The 15,819-nt window shown below is 40.1% G+C and overlaps 1 protein-coding gene and 1 long non-coding RNA gene across 14 annotated transcripts in view; one reads left to right on the top strand and one right to left on the bottom strand.

The window, feature by feature from the left end:
- Positions 1-2,805: 2,805 nt before the first annotated feature.
- LOC121073867 lies at positions 2,806-6,245 on the bottom strand. Of its 2 annotated transcripts, none has more exons than XR_005821982.1 (3): positions 6,204-6,245; positions 5,316-5,630; positions 2,806-3,553 (listed from the first exon to the last, which is right to left on the bottom strand). It is a non-coding gene; the product is annotated as an uncharacterized LOC121073867 (long non-coding RNA). The 2 variants fall into 2 exon arrangements; XR_005821981.1 differs by lacking the exon at positions 6,204-6,245 and adding an exon at positions 6,032-6,188.
- Positions 6,246-6,293: 48 nt separating this feature from the next.
- The window catches only part of RC3H1 (ring finger and CCCH-type domains 1), a 62,979-nt gene continuing 53,453 nt past the window's right edge, over positions 6,294-15,819 (top strand). For 4 of the 12 annotated variants that reach the window (XM_040565299.1, XM_040565306.1, XM_040565313.1 and 1 more), the window contains exon 1: positions 6,297-6,468. The gene's annotated coding sequence lies outside the window, so the exon portion shown is untranslated. Of the gene's footprint in view, positions 6,469-6,764; positions 7,084-7,656; positions 7,778-15,819 lie in introns of those variants that run through there. The other 8 variants (XM_040565295.1, XM_040565304.1, XM_040565311.1 and 5 more) reach the window with 5 other exon arrangements.

Genomic DNA, 15,819 nt, shown 5'->3' on the forward strand with positions numbered 1-15,819 from the left:
GACATGTTCCTTCTGAAAAAAATATTACTGTAAACTGCTTATCAAGCATGTGCTTCAGCTACATGTTATTAAATTTATAGGCCTCTTTTCAAGAAACAGTGAGGGATGATATATTATTTCCCTCTGCAATTAACTGAAAAAAACATACTCTTAAAAAAGTGCTAGAATTGAGATCTGAAAAAGTAGAAGCTACTAGATATCCACAGTAGTTAAATGATAATAATAATCCAAACTTATGTATTCATTCATGTGTTAAGATTAGCTAAAGCTTGTTTCGTCCTTTACTTTTATTTTCCTACAACAACTGATAGTCATGTTTGCTGGAAGATGCAATGGGGAAGTCCTGTATCAGATGTTCTTAAAGCAAACCAGTACAAAACTTGAGTCTTTACATGTGACAAAAAGCAAGGAGAACTCCTGGAATAGTCAGCACGTTTTCTTTTACTGCAAAAGTGTCATGCAACCACGGAGATTTAAGACAGTCCCACTTTTTACTTGTACTCTAACTTGGAAATTTGGTTGGAAAAATTACTCAGACAGCAGTTTAGTCATAATGCAATTACTGTAATTTGCATAGGTGTGGAGGATGTAGTGAGGTCTAGTGGTTGGAACAGGAGACCAGACCGTGAGATCTGGGTTTTATTCCACATCTTGCCACTGCTTGTGATGTGAACCTGAACAGTTGCTTAACCTCTACACTTCAGCTTCCCCTTCAAAGTGAGAGTAAGGCTGTGGTTTTACATGCAGCTAAACAAACGTACTGACTTGCTGTAGAAAAACCGTGCTGACTGTATCATCCTACTCGTCTTTCATTTTCCCCCCAGTTTTACAGAACATGAGGAAGCTGCCAGAAAGGAACAAAAATAATGTGGCTACTTTAGGTGGTTCTTGGTTTTATACACGAGATGGAATTCTTATAAAATGTTATTTTCTTAATTTTCATCATCACAACTCATGTTATTTTCCTAAACCCAGTGAAAGGCTGTTGTAAGCTGCAAAGCAACAACATTATGAAGGAAGAGAAGACAAATTTCAACAGAAGTACCAGGGGAGGAAGGAAAGGAAAGGCTTGTGCTTCTGCTTTTTGTTGAGACAGATAGAAAAGGAAGTAGATCAAGGAACTAAAATGTAAGATAAAGAGGTGGCAGCATATGGTACTTGGTACATAGGACTCCTGGCTCTCCCTGGGGGATTCAGAAGCCAAACAGATGGTTATTTCAGCAGAGGGCACCAGAACAACAAATACGTTGTAGTGCCTTTGACTTGTTCTGCCCAGTGAACATTAAATCTCTGATATCCCCACAGCCTCAGAGTGGGTCTGTGTTCTTGCCATGTTGTTACTTCTTATATTTTATAATGCTTCAAGGTGTTTTTTTTCCCTCATGCCTAGAAAGAAATGTTGCTGAATGACACTCGAAGTGGGATCAAAGCAAACAAGGCAATGGCATGTAAGCAAAAAGGCACTAAGGAGTACCATGAAAATCTGTGCCACTCACTACTAAGTCAGTATATAGGATCTCTCTCTGTCAGTGGGACAGGGAGGCTAATGAGATGGTACAGTTAAGTGGAACCTCCTAATGAGAAATCATCAGAGGGAATTTTCTTACCTTCCTCGTTGTTCCTTGTTTTCCTTCATACTGGGAACGTTATTCTGTCATTCCCAGTAGTATGAAAATGCAAATGTAAACTGCATTGATATACTGCAAATCTATTTTGCGTACCATCAAATAGCTGTAGAAAGTTTTACAAATTTTTAAACAAAACTGATAACAGTTGGTGAGTTACATACTATTATCTTGCTTGTGTAAATTGAATGATTGAGAGAGAAACATTCATGGAATTACTTTTAATCTTACACTTGTGCCTTTCACATCCCATTACATCATTAAGGTTTCTCTTGTATAAACGAAATCTAAACTTCATATGCTATGGTCTAGACACTGAGCATGTCCTTCCACAGTGGAAGATTTTATTTTGTTTTCATACTTTTTTTATTTTAAAATAAGCATATATAATTAGTTCTGAAAGTTGCATTTGAAATATATGGGCTTGGATGACATTCAACATATTCTTTAATGATAACATTGGGTGGTTATGCTTTGGTCTTCTGCTTCTGTGAGTGGAAATTCATAAAAGTGCAGGAATTCTAGGTTTTGTTAATGTGTATGGTCAAGCACAAAAAAGTGCTAAAGAGTTTCTTTTTTATTTTGTTTTACATCACAAATGCAATAATTTTGGATGTGTGATTTTTTTATTTCTACAGCAACGACATTTTTTAATGATTGCAGCCATTTGGGAAAATATTTAAATCTTGCCTTTCATTTTGATATCACTGGTTTCAAAATGAGAAATTTTCCATTATTATCAGCTTTAGTGGTCATGCAGATAACTGAAATAGCAAACTGAAACACTGCCAACGCATTAAAAGTCTCTCTTTTTATGAAGACAGCTATTGTATTACTGCATTGAAGTTTATATGGAAACAGTAATACAAAAATTGAATCATCAAAATGATACCATTTGACAGCTGCGCTGATATTTTAGCTTTTTCCTTTCAGTAATACAGTCTAATGGAGGGATACATTTCTAATGTATAATCTGAAGGTTACTAGGTTGTCCACAAATATAACATCCTAGAATTGTGCCTACATTAGCACCTCTTTGGTGAGGAAAAAAATGTCATGGAAAATTGACACGTTGTTCTAGAATCTAAACTAATTCCTGTGGATTTTTAAGGACAATAAAGAACAATTTGAATAATTAGAGATAAATGACAGCAGAATTAATAACAAGCTGCAAAGAGATATGAAAATAGTAATCCTAAAAGCAAATGTTTTGTGTTTCATATGTGAAAGCAGTGTATCATGAAGGAAGAAACGCGGGATAACTACAGAGGGTAGACATTAAAATAATCCAGCTATCTAGTGAGATCAGTTCCTGAGAAAAAGAGGGAACAAGCTCATCTACAGATTTCTGAATGTTTTAAATCCAGAATTAAGAATAATCAGCTAGAAAAGTGTTAATCTAAAACGGGTTTTGAAATTTAGAGTATGCATGCATCTTTGCAATGTTCCTTAATAAGGCACATAGGTCATTCCAGATCCCACTTCTCTAAACAATGCAGTACTGTGGTAAACTGTGTTGTAATACTGAAAATTGTTGTTAGCAAGTAAATACTGGTAATAGAATTTACTAAGTGGTCATAGAATTAAATGCTAGGGCAAATATAAGCTACCTGAAAATGAAAACCTTTCAATAAATGGGAACCATATATAGGAACTGACTATAGGAAGTGGTAAGGTCTCCTGACTGGAGTATTAAAAACTCGACTGAAGAAAACACCAGGATGATGTGCAGTGTACAACCACCTGATATACACTAGGAAGTAAGAGGATGTCCTGAGGCCTTGACCATTTATAGTTTCTGTAACTTTAAACAAAGGTTGCAGTGAACACCTACCATTTTAGTTCCTCGTGCTGGCTTCTGTGTCTGAACAGGATACTAATAACTTCAGTAAGGTTCACATTTCTACTGTAACATTTAGGAAAGCAGCCTGCAAAAGACGACAATTGCTGGTTCAAAATTTTCTGTGGTATATAAAGTTTTAAATTAGAGTAAAAAGATGAAGCAGATATTTAAACTGATCTAGGATAATATGCAGCAATATTGCTTCATGATTCATTCGGAAGAAGAAGGACTAATTAGATATGAATATGATGATTCAGATTTTTTTTAATAAACCATGCTGCAATTTGCCAATTGGTTATATGAAAGACTATACTTCAAGACAAAGACTCTTACATAATTTATATGGTCATTAGGAATAAGTGATCTTAATGTTTCATTTGGGCATTGTAGGAAGTATTTGTATGCTAACATAATGATAAAAAATGTAATAACCTACTAACCTGTGATCATCTCCAACTTCTGAATCTGGTAAACTTTGGTAGTCTTGATTAAATCATTTATGAAGATATTTAATTTTGTAACAATGGTACTAAAGATTCTGATGCTTGGAAACATCCCTTTAGATTTGTTTAAATTGTTTGTTAAGCTCTTTGACATAACAAGAGAACAGCCATAATGCTTAAGATTCACACTTCTATGTTAAACTGTCAAAGTTGCACTTCTTTTGTAATTCACACTAACTCATTATTGCTGAAGGAAGGGTCCAATTCACAAAGCTGTCTCAATTCTCTAGCCAACAGTGGAAAACAGGCCAAGGAACAGCTAATGGGTAATTTAGAGCACACAACTTAGAACCTAGGTTGCAATTTCATTTAGAATTGAGTCTGGCTAAGTTAAAGGTGGTCTTTGTAAAGATCTTAATCTTCTCTGTTCATAAGATCTCAAATGCCTGTGACTGTGGCAAGAAAACCTTGTTTTCAGAAACTAAAGCTGTTCTTAATATTATTTTATTCGAGCACCAATCCTTGAAAAACGTTAACCTTAACTGTGTTGGTGAAAGTCTGTCAATAGACAATTTCTTTCTTAAAAGTGACAGAATTAATGTTTAGCTACCATCACCACAATTCTTGTAAAATTAATGTGAAAATCACAGCAGTCTGCAATCAATACAAAAGCCAGAAATGTGAGCTGAATATTAAATTCTACCATGTAAACTTTAGCCTTTGTCTAGGAATCTAGCTCTGCTATTTGTTTCCGGGTTTGTGTCTGCATGTCATGATCCAGCTTCCTTTTGCAGGTTGCTGTCTGAAGACCCTGGCTCTGGGCCTGGTTATTTCCGATCTGACGTTGCATCATTTCAATGGTGTCTCAAGGTCATGCAGTCCTCTGCAGCTGGGATGTTGAACTGATAATGCAGCGCATGCTCTCTACAGTAGGGTAAAGTGTTTAGAAATGCAGTGATTCAACACGCGACATCCTGCACAGGCCTTCACTGGATGGGTTAACACATCAAAGCCCTTCATAAAAGAGGAGTGAGAGGGAAAAAATATCAGGATATGATTACGTAACACCTTATAGAAGGGAGAAAGTGTAAAGTTAGCTATTAGTGTTTTTTATAGCACTGAATTTTCTTAAGTAACAAGGTGCATGAGGAGCTGTACAAAACAAATCATGTGCCAAGCTTTGTCTCTGACTGATGTTACTTCACCTGGGTGCTGGTGCCACAGAGCCCACTACAGACAATTAGGCCTCCTGCTAGGCACAGACATAATAACATATTTGGGGAACAGGATGGGACCATTGAACCCAATTTTTGTTATCAAATTTATAAATACATTTGGCAAAATTCCTTAGTACCTTATATATCAGTTCATGTTTTCTTAAAATGAGAATCAAATTGATGCTACCTCGAAATATCCTGATGTTAGTTTCAAAATGCTTTGAGAACTAAATAGCAATCAGTATGTGCTAACTTAATGCAGCAAGTTGTCATGAATATATGGAAAAATCCTTCAAAACTTCATTTCAAAACTTCTCAAGTAGACAAAATGTAGAAGCATACGTCCAGATACTGTGTGATGCAGTAGGGCTTGCTGGGTCCCCTTCACCTCGTATCTTTATATTTGTTGAGGATGATGATGAATCAAACGTATCCTGCAGCAAAGAAAGCTAAAGAAGGACCTTCTTCAGCAGCAAGCCAAGCTCTGTGCCTTCCAGGGAGCCTGGTGAGCAAAGAAACGAGGCCTCTGAATTGCACGGACACGCAGGATGGGGAACAGCATTCATTCCCACACACACACACGCACACACCATCTTTTAAAGTAAGAAAACAACCCCAAGGTCTAAGGTTTGGTGGCGTGAGGCAGTCACGGTGGGGAGGGCAACCGCAGCGCGCCCCGCCGAGGCAGGGCTCCCTCAACTGCGGGCGCTGAGGTAAAATGGCGGGCTGCGGGAGGCTCCGAGCCCGCACCCGGCTCCTCAGGACACATGTAACGTAACCGAGAGCTACAACCTCGGCCCTATAACCTCGCTGCACCCGCGGTGAACGCTAGGGAGGAAGTAACGAGGTGGAGGAACGAAGAACAAAAAAAAAAACAAAAAAACAAAAAAACAACAGAACAACCCAAAAGGCACGAAGGGTAGAGGGAAGCGCCTGCTGCTCCTGACAGGAATTCGCGACGCCCTCCCCGCAGCGGGTGACAGCACCCCCGCCCGGCAGCGCCGGCCCCTCGCCCCGTAGGGCTCTACCCGAGCTCCAGCCCGTGACTCGGCTCCTTCTCCCGGTTCCTCCCCACCTGTCGGGGGGGCCGGGCGCAGGAAGGGGCGGGCGGCAGCGGCGAGGCGGTGCGGGCAGGCAGGCGAGGCGGAGCGGAGCGGGGAGGCAGCCGACGCACAAGATGGCCGCTGCTGCAGCGGCGCTGGCGGCGGCGGCGGGGCGACGGGAGGCGGCGGCGGCGCCCCGGAGCCAGTGGGTGCTGGAGGCGCAGGGCGCTGCAGCCACCCCCGTGTGCCGCAGCTGAGGGGGCCGGTGGCCGCTGCGGGGGGAGCCCGGCCCGTGTGGTGAGTGCGCTGCTTCCCCTGAGGGGAACGGAGCCAGGGGTGCGGGGAACAATGGGGCGAGGGCGAGAGGGCTGCGCTCCCGTCCCGGAGAGGGGTCGAGGCGGAGGGGCGGGCGCTGCGCTTGGCGCTGGGGCCCGTGCTGCTGCTGCCTGCCTCGCTAGGCCTCGGGCTTTTGCCGGGCTCGATTTCTGAGCGCCCCGGGGAGGGAGCTGCTGAGGCCGGCGGAGGCAAAGGGGGGCGGGGAGGGCCCGGCGGTTGGGCCCGGCCGGGTGGGGGCGAAGCAGCATTGCCTCAGGCTACGGCGGGGGAGCGACAGGCGGCTTTTGTGCGCGGCCTGCGTCTGCTGCTGTTTTTCCAGCGGCCGTGTGTGCCTGGAAAGAAGAGAAAACTAAATCCCCGCACGGTTAAACCAACACCAGGCGCAGCAGCAGCAGCAGGAAGGCCGGAGCCCCCTTCTCCGCGCCGCCCTCCCCCCGCCGGTTGTCGCCCTTTTGTCTGTGGCGCCTCAGGGAAGAGCGAGGTGGCCCTCGGCCGTGACAAAACACAACAGAAACTCCGCTCGCTTTCACTAGTTTTGGGCGTTATTTTAGCTGTCGGATAACAGGGCGAGGATGGGTAAGGTTTCGTGCCGGGAACGCGGCATTGGGACAGCCGCGTTTTAATGTGTTTTGGTGGTTGGGAATGTCCTGGTGTCGGTTTTTGCCCTCAAAAGCCATTGTGAGGTCTGTGCCATTTTATGAAGAGCAAACCGATGTGCTTATTTTTTCCTAAGAAGTGGGAATATTTAATTTTCTCCACGTGGAAGTATGCCTTTTACCTAAGAATAGCTCTCTTATTTTTAATTTTCAGTCAAGTATGACTGAAAAATCTGCCCCTCCCTCCCCACATAGTAGGTACTGTTTTCACTGTGGTTCTTGTTATACTGAAAATGGCCAAGTAAAAAAGTGCAAAAATAATCAAAAGGGACAAGGCAACCTCGGCTGTAGCAGAGCAGCTTTAATCACTGTAACTGTTTTAGCAGTACTATCTTTTAATGATCCTGCTTATAAGGGAAATGACACTGTTAAATTCTGCATTTATGCTCTATTCATGTCGTATAGCTACACAGAATTGTTAGGTAACTCTTGGATACTACAAGACGGAAATGTATGTGTTCCTAAACTTATCTTTTTTTTTCTACCCCTTTAGTTTTACGAGGGCAGCAGGGCATGAGCTGGCGCTCTATCAGCTGTAAATATCTCTATTTGAAGTCATCGAAGCTAATAGGAGTCTTCCTGGTTGCACAAATAGCCCGGTGTTCTTAGGAAAAGTATGTACATTACTGACAGTTTCTAAGCTTCACCACTAGACCCATAAACCATGGCTTTCTTTAGTCTGTTAATACCTAATGTGGATATGAATTTATGGTTTCCACTAACATAAATAGAGACAGACTTTATCAGTAAGGCACGTTTCTTTTTCTCTACAGTTGCTTATAGCTTTACCTTCCTGTCCTAGAAAAGGTTCTGTCAAAGCAGACAACTTGATGGGTTGGGTTGAGGGAGATTTGGAAATGCAGGTACTGTCAACATACTCTGTTTTGACAACCAGAGTCTTGAGTGCCATGCTCATCTGTCACTTTTGTGCAGCATTAACATTAATGGAGATGTGTGGGAAGTTGTATGTTTTCCGGGATTTGTCAGTGTTGTATCCAAATTATTTTAGTTTAAAACAAAAATATTCTGGAGACTTGTAATATTATTGTATGATGATAAATATCTTAAAATCTAATGTTCCAATGAACAGGTGAATGTATGAATCCAGCAATTGCATTCATTAATATGTCAAGGTTTAATATAAGAGCATCTTAGGACACATATATTGCTATATAATACTACTGGGTCACGTTAAAGCAGATGATGGAAATTAACAGGATTGCTTTTAGAAACCTCTGCCAGTGATTCACCTGCAGTCTGGGTGGAAACCTTTGTCAATCTTGTTGAATTAAGCACTGCAGATGCTAAGATTCAATGAGCAAGTATATTAAAAATATTGACCTAAATTATTTATGTTTAATTCAGAGGCCTTGAAGGTGATGATAGTGATCACCTCTGATGATGGTGAAGTCTGATATCACACTTCATCTAGTGTCTGTATCTCCTAACTAACCACTGCGGTAAAGGGGTGTCTTTATGATACTTAAAAACAGGAAATTGACCTTTCCTGTTTTATACTATTTAATAATATGAAAGATAATTACCTTTTTTACTCCACCTGAGAAATCATATAGCTTACATGCTGGATACCTGCAACAAATGTTTCATCCCTTTGGAAGAACTTGTGGAATTGTAGCTTTCAAATAACATGAAGTGTAAAACTGCACGAAAAGGAAAGTGCTCATCTGCATTTAGACTCAAGCATGCATCCCCAGTGTCTCAAAATAGCTATGCAGCAGACTGCTGCAACTGTAAGATACCTTTCAAGCAGACAATCCTTTGCAGAACTTGCGAAGTCTGTGCATTGTGTAAAATTCTTTTCCCCAGTAGATTCACTGAATCATTTCACAGATAAAACTGTGTGGTTTTGCGGGTTTGCTCCCCAGTAAGTTGAAGAATAGTTGTTTGCTGTAGCATACCAAGTAATACTGTCTGCTAGGCCGAAAAAGAAATCTGGCTCAAAGTACGAGAGATAAGCCATGGGAGAATTTGTACTTTGAAGTTAATGCCTTAGACTGCATTTGGTAATGAATATGCAGCTATTATCATACAGAATAAATATATAATGTGTTTCTGTTTTGAAAGGTTATTATATAAACATTCAGCACCAGCTGAAATTGGTGTGACCTTCAAGGTTACTTCTGTGTAGGCTATATTACAGTAAAGCAATCTGAAGTTTTACAGACTCATGATAACTGAGAAAGAAAACCACAAATATTTACTCTTGTTACTTTCCTTTCTGTACGTAGATATTGGGTACAGTTCCCATCACTTACTTTGGTCACTTGTTTTTCTCAAGAAGTACTTCTGATGACATTATCTTGCATCGGTTTCATTTTCTTCGTTACCGGTACGGTAAAAGCTGCAATGGTATTAGATTTCAAAGAGCTAACTGATTTCTAATGCTTTTTTTTATTTGTGGAAATGCGTAACTGGGAAGAAGGTGAAGCCCTATTAGGTTGTTAAAATAGTTCTTCTGACATAAAAAGACTGTCTGGTTAGAGTGTTTTTGGAAATAACTTTCCCGTTACTGCATGATAACAACTCGTTGTATGGTACCAGGTAAAGGGGGAACTACATTTTGTGATTGAAATATCAAGATTTCTATATCTTGCTGAAAGTTTTTGTGGCCAGAAGCAATACCAGTAGTACAGTGCTCTGTGCTGGAATTGCTAGAGAACTGTGTTTTATGCAAGATTTATTTATTTATTTATTTTTCCCAGGAGGTTCCTTTTCAAAGTAGTTAGGTGTGTACGTGTGGTCTGGCGCAACTTCTGGCAGGTGCAAATGGCTTGTTATGTACATCAGCAACATGTTACAGAAATGTTACGCAGGCGGACTGAATAATTTGCAGTAAGGCTGGCAGAATAACAAGAGCAGGTTACCATTGAGAAGGTGGGTAGCTCTTGGCTCTGGCCCAAGCTTTAACTTGTGAGCAAGAAACTGATGCCTTATTTAGATGAGAAATGTCACTTCATCTGGTTAGCAGCACTTCTTGAGCACCAACCATTGACATTTGAAAAATCTAAAGACTTAAATTCACACAGATAAAGGACCCAAACATCCTTTACAGATTTCTACATGGAAGCTATTACTCAGCATACTCTTTTTGAAAAAAGAAAACAGGATCTTGGGAAGCATAAAGGCCACATGTAGAAAAACAAAAAATCTGTGTCACTTGATTGTGTGCCTTTACTTATGCTATTTTGTACAATGTTACCTAGATGATTAAAAAAGAGGAATCAGTGGGAACATAGAAAAAATCTTCATGTGAGAGGTGGTTGGGAGGGGCATGACATTAGTTAAGGGAAGAGGATTGTTTTGACAATTAAAAAAATAATTTTTTCCTCTTTTGCAATGTAAGAAATGGAAGATATGCAGTTAAACTGAGGAGTATTGCAAGTGTAGCAGAAGGAAAGGAACCAATCTTTCCTTTGCTTCACACAGATAGTGGCAGTCTCTGGTTGCTTTATATTTTGAGACAGTGCAGAAAAGGGTGTTTGTTTCAGTGATGGGTAATACAGCGGTAAGGCGAGTCGAATTCAGCATTCCAGAAGCTGCAGGGTTTATTGACAATTATTCATCCCAACCTCGATGTCACTAAAATAGCCATAAGTGACAATGTTCTTGCTGTACAGAGCCATCCCACCACTGATTCCTTGCAAAAAAATCTTGCAAAATCAGTGTGGTTTTTTTTGTAGTTCTTCTCATAAAGCACCATTCGTCAATTACACAGATGTTTAGAACTACGACAGGGGTGCACATTGTGTTAATCTGGGACTTCTGTACTATGATTGCACTTTGGCTGCAAGCCTGCTGAAGAAACAAAGCATGTGGAATAGCTGTAGTAACTGAAATACATGCTGCTCTGGGAGGTTCCTGATTCCTTTTGGGGTTTGTTTATCGTTTTAACGAAGCCTGGTTACTCTCATCCTTTCACTATTCTGTTTAAGTATGTGTTTTAAAAATCATGCTTTTTAACTACTGTTTAAAAGCAGGCTGTTACATTTAACATATGATCCAGGCATTCCAAATACCGCTTTTCAGAACGCTTCCCTGTTTACCAAACCCTGTCAGGACAAGCTTTGAAGGTTGAGGTCTGGTTGTTTTAAAATTTGTTGTTCATTACAAACTTCTGGTTGATCAGCTGATGGAACAATAGTGCTGTTAGCCTGGTTCTAAAGGCCTTCTCAGAATTTCCTCTTGAAGTCATTTATAGCAATTACTTCAGTTAAAATGGTGAACAAGCGGGAAGGTTTTTCAATTAAAACTTTTAACTTCCCTTCTGTTTTGAAAGGAAACTTCTGGTAGAGAAGCAGGAATCCTGTTTCTTTAGTATGCATTGAAGGTCTTCAGGGACCTGCAAGCTAATTATTTTTGATAAATTGTTGCAGGCAGTGTTGGTCTCCAACTCAAGTTTAAGAGCTGTCTTTTGAGGCAAAAGAGTCAGGTCCAGGGGAGGTATTGCAAAGAGAATGAATTGAAATTCATGCTGAGGGGGATGGTTTTAATTACCCACTTATTAGTAAACCAGCTTCTTTGGAACACTCCCACTGTTCAGTAGCATTTTACATTCTCTGTGCTTTGTTTTTAGAGTAAACATTATTCATACTGACTTAATCCTCTTCAGTTGTGTGGGGTTTTTTTTGGTAGCAGTTGTATGTGAATCAGTAACTCTTCCACGTTTTACTGCAATGATTGTGTAATATAAATGCCTTCTTTCCTGCAAAAATGAGAGTTAAATAAAACTTTTAACTACTGGCTCCTGCTTGTCTTGTAAGTCACACGTTTTTTGCTTGTTCTTTTCTTTTTTTTTTTCCCTTCCTTTTCTTATCAGTTTGGAATGGAAGTTCTTTGGGTACTATTTGACATTTGGAACTGTACAAACAAATGAGAGTGGTGAGCTCCTTCAGTGTTTATATCTCTTGAATCTGGTAATCACAGTACAGCAAGGCTAAAGTGGTTTGTATCTTTTTTTTTTTGTATGACAGGATGCAAAAAACAAAGGAAAGACCTTGGAAATTATCAGCCACTAATTTAAAAGAAATAGTAGAAAGTGAGTTTGATTAGCTTGCGTGGCGCTCTGAACTTGTGACATGCTGCATAAACATTATTTTATGACCATTTGTAATTCTGGCAGTTATGATGATCGGACTTGATGAGTAAATCTCATGTTTCAGGGTGTAGGCTGTTCTCTGAGAGGCTCAGTAGAAAGTTTTTCCCTGCCATTACAAGTAAACATTGTGTTAATGAAATTTTGAAAATATCTGTTCGTGCTCACGAGTCTAGTGAAGCAATCATCTCTGTTTGAGATAGTTCGTATTTCAGTCTGTTTTACAAAATCAAGCCCGAGTTTTGTGCCACAGTCAGGTGTTCTGGGTGTTTTGTGGAACTACAAAACAGCAAAATGCTGTCCTACTTCACAGAGGAGGTATAGAAGAAAGAACAATGTGTAACTACTGGGAAGCAAGCCTCAGCCTCCCCGTCCTTACATGGAACACCTGCACAGTACTCGTGGTGTGCGTTTTAGCTGACTTAGGGCTTGAAGAGGTAGGTATTTTTTTTGAGGTCTTCTAGAGCAACTAAAAAGTCTCTTTTAGATGGCAGTTGAGTGATTTATTTTTTTTCTTTTTTAAGACTTGTCTGGCGAACTCAGGTGTTCGCAAGTAACATACCAAATTGACAAAGTACTGTGTTGTAAACAACAGAAACAATCAAATTCAAAAGATCGTGATAAATAGTTGTTCCTTACAACAATGGAGGTGAACAATGACAGTTTCAATATTAATAACTATTGTGTGGATAGATGTTAACATTCAAAAATATTTATATTTTTTGAAAGCTAGAAAATGACTAGCTTGTACTCAGCAGCTTTTATTCAGCAGTTCCAAAAGAACATGAATTCTTAGTTTTACTTGCTTTGTAAAGGGAACGTGGATTTTGTCCCAAGAATAGATCAGCACAAGGCAAAATCTCACAAATGACTAAAGCAAAAATGATAAAGAACAAATGAAAGAAAATATCACTTTCCCATGTATCTCTTCAGACTTCAGGTGACTTTATTGTAAGGGTCTTTGCTTGCTTGCTAAAATGCTCTGTTTTTTATGGGTTATTTTCTCCTCAGTGTGTTGATGTCTTTAATGATCTTTCTGTGGTATTAGCTACTTTCCTTCTAAGTATTCTGTTGGGTTGGTTTGTTTGTTTTTAAAAGCTTTGTTCTGATCTGAGCCACTATTCAATTCATCTAGATAAGGTAACAGAGATGGCATATTGCTTTTTAATTTTGTTGCTTTGACAATCCAGGATGGGCTGCTTGGATAATGGAGCGGCCGTGGGACTCTTTGTTCTTGGACTTTGCTGTCGAGTCTCAAAATGTCACTGCTTCCTCTGGAACTGATGAGAAGTTTGGGAGCATTGTTTGTGGCACACTCCCTCGTGACTACTTTGGCTGTTGCTGTAAATTTGAAAGATAAAAATAAGTTAGGTTAAACTGGCTTGTTGAAATGGATTGGTAAGTTAAACCAGAGGCTGCAATTCAGGCTGTCCTTCCTGTTTATGAGTCATTCTCCTGTTTAATTGCGTGAAAAGGCCTTCTGTAGAATTAATTAGAGGAGAGATCTTAGAAGTGCTGCAAAAACCTTGCAGTTTAGTTAAAATGGTGACTTTTTTTTCTAATTTTAGTCTTCCTTGTTTAACCTCTCAGGCCTTGACGATGGAAGCCTGGATACTATCTGTGACTTCTTTGTAGGTGATGCATGCAACAAGTGGAAAGAAAATGTTATCAGGAAAGTGAGAATTCCTTTTTTAAACTTTCGTTGGTTGGAATAATCCAGGTTATTAATCATTTACATTCCAACTTTGGTTGGAATAATCCAGACTATTTTAAATGACTGCTTTGTAGCCAGCAGTCGTCGGACTCTACAGAAAAGTGTGAGCCATCAGGGATGACTTCTGACATTGATAATGCATGTGCGCGTTGTTAGTTCCTTGTATTTGTGTTCACGTGACTGCTGGCTGAAGGCATGGCTTCTGCAATACCTTTTTTATGCTGTTTAGCTATTGTGTGGTACTTTGTAGAGAGCCTTTTCCTGACTTGAAGACAGCTTACTACATGTTTCCCTCTGGTTTTCTCTTCTGAATCATCTATTCCATTTGTCAGTTTTAAGGATGTGTTTGTGTTGAGGGCCTGCGAAGAGACAAAAAGTTATTTAACGTTGATAATTGTGGCTTAGTGCAGAAGAATGGTGTTGTGGACAACACTCTCTGAAACACTTGACCAGAAAGCAAAAAGGCGTGGTTCAGTTGGTACTTCTCAGGTTAAGGACTTGCAGTAAGTCACCTTTGGTTGCCTGAGTGAATTTGGAGAATGACGTTTTTGTTTTGGCCTTGTCCTTTCAGAGCTGCTGATAGAGAAAGTCTGACTGGGTTAGAACAAGAGAACTCTGGTAGTGGAGGCTTGGCAGCTTTGTGGCCACAAATGAAAATACATTCCATAGGTTATACTTGTACAAAATGTATCCTCTTTTTCCTATTACCAGAGTTGTTGAGACTTATCTTCTCTCCAAGCACTATAATTTTTGCGGAGTATGTTCCGGAGGGGTGGGGGAATGCTTGGTAAAACTTTCACATCTCCTTAATGTGTGATGTTCTAAAAACAGGACTATTCAGATGGCATTAAAAACTGGCAAGCTACCTTAAGTGTTGTTTTAACATTTTTTTCTGTACCAGGTGTGTCAGAAATAAACCAGTTGGATTATTCTACATTAAGCATCAATGTCTCTGCATTGCAGCTAACAGAAATTAAGTATTCCCCCTGCCCCGTTTTCAAAGCCTGAGTGAGGATTTACGTGGCTTTAGCAAGCAGAAATCTGTAGTTAGTTTTTCAGTCACTCCTTTCTCAGTGGAACTTCTTGGTCAAATGTTTCTAACAAAATTGCACACAAGGACTGGGTGGGGATGTCTCTGGGTGTGTTTCTAAGGAGGAATTACATGATCACAGCCATTTTTTATGTGGGTTTTTAGCTTTGCTAGACCAGTTCAGAATAGAATAACTTGATCTCTGTCAAGCTGAAGCTTGGATATGATTCAGATGATTTCAGGACATACGTGGAAGAAGGCACCCACAGGAATAAATGGTAAAGTAAATTGCACGCGTAGGTATTCGAGGACGTAATGGCGTGGCTATCGCGTTAGGCAGTGCACGATGAGAGCAGGGTGTGGTGTTGGTATTACTCACTGGCATTAAAATGATCACAGGCATAGTTTCTCTTATGTAAAATCTGAAGAAAAAAACATGTCCCATTGTGTTTTCCTTTGAGTAATGTATGCATTCACCTGTGAAATAAAAATGGTAGCTGTCTTGTCCCCCCGCCCTTTCCCAGGAGGGGGGAACAAGAAACCCTCAGACCAGTTCATGTGACAGCAATGGGGAGCCTTCAGGAAGGGGAAGTGAGTGACAGCAATCCTTTCCTTCAAGCCTAGCTGATAAGTCCTGAAATTGCATTAATGAATTAGTGTAGCTTTTGAGAAGTGGGAATAAAATCAGTCATGTTGCTGTGACGGGCTGATATATGAGCTGTCATTACAGAATGAAAATTGAGAGTAAGCCTGTGAAAATCCAATGACTGCAGTATGCTAATAAATACATTTAAATGCT

The sequence above is a fragment of the Cygnus olor genome, chromosome 8 (assembly GCF_009769625.2).
Source record: "Cygnus olor isolate bCygOlo1 chromosome 8, bCygOlo1.pri.v2, whole genome shotgun sequence".
Lineage (NCBI taxonomy): Eukaryota > Metazoa > Chordata > Aves > Anseriformes > Anatidae > Cygnus > Cygnus olor.